Source organism: Dendrobates tinctorius, unplaced genomic scaffold, assembly GCF_039654945.1.
Source record: "Dendrobates tinctorius isolate UK_male_01 unplaced genomic scaffold, ASM3965494v1 ptg000404l, whole genome shotgun sequence".
NCBI lineage: Eukaryota > Metazoa > Chordata > Amphibia > Anura > Dendrobatidae > Dendrobates > Dendrobates tinctorius.
Window position 1 is genome coordinate 2,248,818 of NW_027362069.1, and position 6,000 is coordinate 2,254,817.

At 45.4% G+C, this 6,000-nt stretch overlaps 1 pseudogene; it reads right to left on the reverse strand.

Annotated features, from left to right (window-relative positions):
- LOC141076417 (uncharacterized) overlaps positions 1–4,891 on the reverse strand; it is an 85,161-nt pseudogene extending 80,270 nt beyond the window's left edge.
- Between the last annotated feature and the right edge of the window lie 1,109 nt (positions 4,892–6,000).

Consider the following 6,000-nt stretch of genomic DNA (forward strand, 5'->3'; position numbering starts at 1 on the left):
TTCGTTAAGTGATCCTATACTCGATATAATTGGACGAAATGGAGGGGGAAAAATTTGTTTGTGCATTTTCGGGAGACCGTAAAACACCAGAGTGACAGGAAAATCTTTATTCAAAAAGTTTTTTTTTATTAATTACCCCTAAATTTTCTCCCTCCATTACAAAAGATTCCAATACATTTTTACAAACACTAGTAGGGTAACTTGTTACTTTCCTATAAGTATCAACATCATTAAGAATGTCCATAACCAAATTGCTATACAAATTGCTATTTAATCACCCTATATACTGACATGTGGGGTATATGTTTTTTCTATTAGTCATCTTCTGACTGACCTTCAGGGGGTGAATAATGAGTATGGTTTTATATTTTGAGTTAATAAAGTTTAGTTTTATCCTTTTGTCAGCAAACATGAGGAATGACAAGAGACAACCCTTTTAAGAAAATCCAATTTTGGTTAAAACTACTCCAACATTATAAACATAAAAAAGACTTCTCCCCTATGTGATGACTCTGATGTTTATTAACAGTTGATTTCAAGGTAAAATATTTCCCACATTAAAAAAATGAAAAAGTCTTCTCCTCTGTGTGACTGCTCTGATGGTGATCAAGAAGCGCTTTCCGGTTAAAATATTTCCCACATTTTGAACAAGAAAAAAGCTTCTCCCCTGTGTGGGATCTCTGGTGCCTATCAAGATTTCTTTTCCATTTAAAACATTTCCCACATTTTGAACATGAAAAAGGCTTCTCCCTTGTGTGGGTTCTTTGGTGGCTATCAAGAACTGATTTCCGGTTAAAACATTTCCCACATTCTGAACAGGAAAAAGGTTTCTACCCAGTGTGGGTTCTCTGGTGTCTATCGCGAACTGATTTCCGGGTAAAACATTTCCCACATTCTGAACAGGAAAAAGGCTTCTCCCCTGTGTGAACTCTCTGATGGTTAACAAAATGTGATTTATGTGCAAAACATTTCCGACATTCTGGACATGAAAAAGATTTCTCTGTGTGAGTTCTCTGGTGGCTATCAAGAACCGATTTCCGGTTAAAACATTTCCCACATTCTGAACAGGAAAAAGGCTTCTCCCCTGTGTGAGTTCTCTGGTGCTTAACAAGAAACGATTTCCATTTGAAACATTTCCCACATTCTGAACAGGAAAAAGGCTTCTCCCCTGTGTGGGTTCTCTGGTGCTTAACCAGAATCAATTTCCGGTTAAAACATTTCCCACATTCTGAACAGGAAAAAGGCTTCTCCCCTGTGTGAGTTCTCTGGTGGGTAACAAAATTTGATTTCTGTGCAAAACATTTATCACATTCTGAACATGAAAAAGGTTTTGTTCCTGTGTGAATTCTCTGGTGAATAACAAGGTCTGATTTCTGTTTAAAACATTTCCCACATTTTAAACATGAAAAAGGCTTCAAGATTTCACCTGTGTGAGTTCTTTGGTGTTTAGCAAGATTTCCTTTCTGGATAAAACCTTTCCCGCATTCTGAACACGAAAAAGGCTTCTCCCCTGTGTGAGTTCTCTGGTGGTTAACAAAATGTGATTTTTGTGCAAAACATTTCTCACATTCTGGACATGAAAAAGATTTCTCCTCTGTATGAGTTCTCTGGTGGCTATCAAGAACTGATTTCCGGTTAAAACATTTCCCACATTCTGAACAGGAAAAAGGCTTTTCCCCTGTGTGAGTTCTCTGGTGCCTAACAAGAAACAATTTCCATTTAAAACATTTCCCACATTCTGAACAGGAAAAAGGCTTCTCCCCCGAGTGAGTTCTTTGGTGTATAACAAGATTACATTTCTGGATAAAATATTTCCCGCATTCTGAACATGAAAATGACTTCTTTGCTTTAGGAGCAGTTTGTTTTTTATTGCCTCTTTTGTGACTTTGATTTTCCTTAGTAGTCGGTAATGAATCAGAAGAATCAGAAGATGGGACCTGTTTCATAGGATCAGATGACAGATCTTTGCTGTGAATGGATGATGATATATCTGGAGTAATAGCAATCACTTCAGTTGTATCTTGTAGGATCTCAAGATCATCAGATTTAAAATTTGAAGATGTCAGCTGTCCCTCTGATCTCCTGGTACAGTCATCTGCTAAGATAAAAAATAATTATTATTTTTTAATAAAATATCCTTGAGTTTTATATTTTTGAACATTTCTATTTAAACTGTCCATAAAAATGGCAAGCTATGTAAAAAAAACTTTACTTGTTTACCAAGACAATGACAGTTCACAGTCTAATAGAAAACCTTGTTGGATGAACCAGTAGTGTGCGGTGTTCAACTGTTGGTTCATTCTGCCTCCCAAATATCCAATAAAAAGAAACCAATCAATGTTATGTAGGCGAAAATAATACCAATTCTCATCTCACAAAAAACAAGTCCGCACTCAGGTCCATCATCTGTCAATGGAAAAACAGAGGTTCCCACACTATTAGTGGCTCAAAGGCTGTTGAAAAGCAACAAGGTTTCCATAAACCAATCCAGCAAAATCCGCTCTCACTTCGGAGTCTTGCAGTGTGCGCAAACAACATTTAGGATCCCTGTATTTAGCAATATTATAGTGAGAAGAACCCACTTAATTTGCGGTGTCTCCTGGAGAACAATCTGGGCACTATGTGCTGGGTAATAAAATGGCAAATGTGTAATTTTCACTCTCCAACATCCACTGCGTGTTAATTTCCGGAAAGTGGCTGTGGAGTCACAATATTCACTCCTCCTAAGGATTATAACCCTCAGTGAATTAATTTGTAAAATGGAATCACTTTATGGGGATTTCTACTATTCTGGTTTTCTGTCATTTAGTTATATTAGGGCTTCTGCATATGGTGTGTCCAATCTCATCTGGGATCTGTTCCTGCTGTCCAGCTGGAGTAATCTGCTCCCTACTTCAGCCAATTGGAAAGTACCACACCCTACTAAAGCGCAAAGCACATGGCCGGAATCTGCCAGATACAGCGCTGTTCTCCTCTGGTTCAGTCCTCTGTGCTCAGCTTGCGGCTTGTGTATTTGTTCCCTGCTGTGACCGTGGCCCGTTTACTGACTACTCTTGTGTCTTCTGATTCTGTGTTCTGTCCTTCTGGTTCTGACCCAGCTACCTGACTATTCTTCTTGCCATCTGACACCACAGAAGCACCTGATAAGAGATAGATGCTACTGCGCAGGCGCCGCCATCGCCGGTGACATTTTGCTGGATGTAATTTTTTTCTAAGCCTCACAATAGCCACAATATTATAGGCATTATCACCAATAATATCAATGCTATTATATGCATTATGTAATAATGGGGGGCAGGTCAGTGAGGGGTCAGCGACCTGTCATTAGCCAATACAAATGAATATATAATCAGAGCACCACATAAAGCCCCGCCCACAGCCCCGCCCCAGAGCACGAGAATCTCATTAACTGAAAACTACAAATACAGATTAAACAACAACCACAAGACGGATTTCATCACCAGGTATCATTGTAATCAGTATAACGGCACTGACCTGACAGTGTCTGTAGGTTACTGAGCACAATCCTGCTGACAGGTTCCCTTTAAATTTAGCCCTTTGGCATTTGGAAGAGGCGATGGAGAGATTTTTGTTAAGACTATCAGGGAGTTACAGACTTACATAAGTGAGACAGGCCGATCCCACCACAAACTATCATACAGAATGAAGATGTAGAAAAAGACAGAGTAAAAACTTATTTTACATCCCCAACAACAATGTACAGTAAATATGAGGGGAGAACAGTAAACCAGAGTTGCACTCATTTCTGGTGAACTATTTGAGCTACTGTGAGTCCTGACCAAAAGAGTAGAGAAACTATTAGTTCTCCTCATTTGAGGAAAGATTGTGCAGTAATCTGAATTCTTTAGGATGGAAAACATAATGGAATTTGTGACGTGGAGTGAATCCATGACACCAGGGCTGGAGCCAACACATCTCCTGCAGGCGGGAATAAATGTATATTACAGCCCTCAGCCACGCACAGCTTAGAGATCTATCAGGGCACAGGTGGAATGTTTGTCCTGTAGATTATCACAATCCTCCTGGAAGTTAGTTGGTTTTAATACAAATGTAAAAGTCAGGATAAAGGGAAACTCTGCTGCTATTGGACAGAAATTCACACTTGGCCTCACGGCACATTTACTGTTGTCGCTCATAAAAGGGAAGTTTGGCCAGAAAGACTGGACCTGGTCTTGTAGGGAGTGTGGGGAAGGTGAGTTGACGGACAGACTTGACTGAAGGAAGAAGGGACGGTTTGTGCACTCTAGACGGATATTGGTAATGACAGAAGGGAAACAGCTGGGGAAGATAGAAAAGGAGTGCAATACCTAGATTTGACCACAAGATGGCAGGGGGAGCGTAGTTCAGGACTTGACAGCAGCTTAGGGCTTTAGAAACTACTTAGTCATGGGGCGGGGAGATAGGAACCCAGGAGGGAAATTCCCGAGGAAGGGGATAAGTAGGACAGGACAGGGTTCTAGGCTAGGCTAGTCCCGGGAGTAGCTCAGGAGGAGAAGACACAGTACAGAGGACTGACGATGGTGTAGAGCTCGACCAGGGGACTGAAAGGAAGAGACAGTCAGGAGGGTGGCCCTGACACAAAGAACCGCAGGACAGACGAGGCCCCAGGGGTACAGATTGGACGACAACTTTGGACTGGTGAAGCGGTGGCGGTGCATAGGCCTAGGGCAGCCCCAGCGAAAGATCCGCGAGGAACATCACTACGACAGAAGGAAGGTGAAGGTACCCGGGTCTGAATACAGAGAGCTGTAAAGGAGCTGCGGTGTATGGCTACATTCGTCAGGAGGACGGCCAATAAACTCAGACCTATTGCAGCTGCCGCAATCTCGGACGCCTGGAGTGGCAGTGGCGTCAAGAGGTCAAATCTCATCGGGAGACCTGCCCCTGGGAGCCACTGACAGCACCCCAGACATCGGTTGGAGAAGAGGAGCGACTGTGGGCCCTGCTGGAGCAGCCGCCGAAGACATCGCCTGGGAGCCTCCCCGTGGGACCGAAAAGCCTGGAGGCTAACCCTGCTGTATGGCGGGGTGAAGATCGGAGGTTGCGGGGTGGCCTGCCGGAGGCTGTGGCAATGGGGTGAGAGAGGGCTTTGCGGCCTCTGCTGGGCTGAGTGACGCCTCTGCCCATGTCCCCGAGCCACCCTGCCCGGCGGCGCCATGTCTTGTGTCGCCAGTGCGGAACCCACCTGTGGCCGTCCCTGCCACGTTCCACCGAGAGTCGGCGGCCTATCCACCGAAGCCTGCCACCACTCCGGCTCCGTCTGCGACTCCAGTTGCGGCCTGCCCCGCGGCCGCGTCCACTTCACTCCCGAAGCTGGCTGCGGCCCACTTGTTGGGCTCTGTAGCCTATCCACCGGGACCCACGGCTGCCCCTGCCCACCGTCCGGCCCCAGCAGCTGCTGGGCCGCCGGAATCTGTGGCCGCCTCTTCCCCCGCTCTCGACCCCGGCCGCATCCCTCCCACCGAACTCCGTGGCCTACTACGGACCCTCCGTATGGGTAGCAGAAGTCATAGAGAAGAAGGCCCGAGAGTGGGAGATCTGGAGCCTGCTCCACGAAAAAGGAGAGGCAGGCATGGTGGCTTTCCGATCCACCAGTGGCTCGTGTATACCAACCTGGAGAAGGGATACGGGTTCATTCGAGACCTCGCAACCGGCCAAAAGGTATATCTTAATGTGACTTCCATCCGTCACGGCCGGGCTTTGCGGGAGGGGGACTTGTGTCATACTATAAAGAATACTGTCCCCGCGGCTATTATGCGGTAGCCGTGATCGTCGAACCCGAAGGCCACGCGCCCCCGTAAAAAAAGGAACCCCCAAAGACACTCCCAGCATCCCGGGAGCTCCACAGCTGTGAAGCCCCCTACTATTGGCATAACACCGGCTATCAGGAGATGGCCCGGACTACCGGGATTTCGATGCACCGTTGTGCAGGCCTAGAGGACAGTTTCGTGTTCCAGAGAAGGAAAATGTTTTTATGTT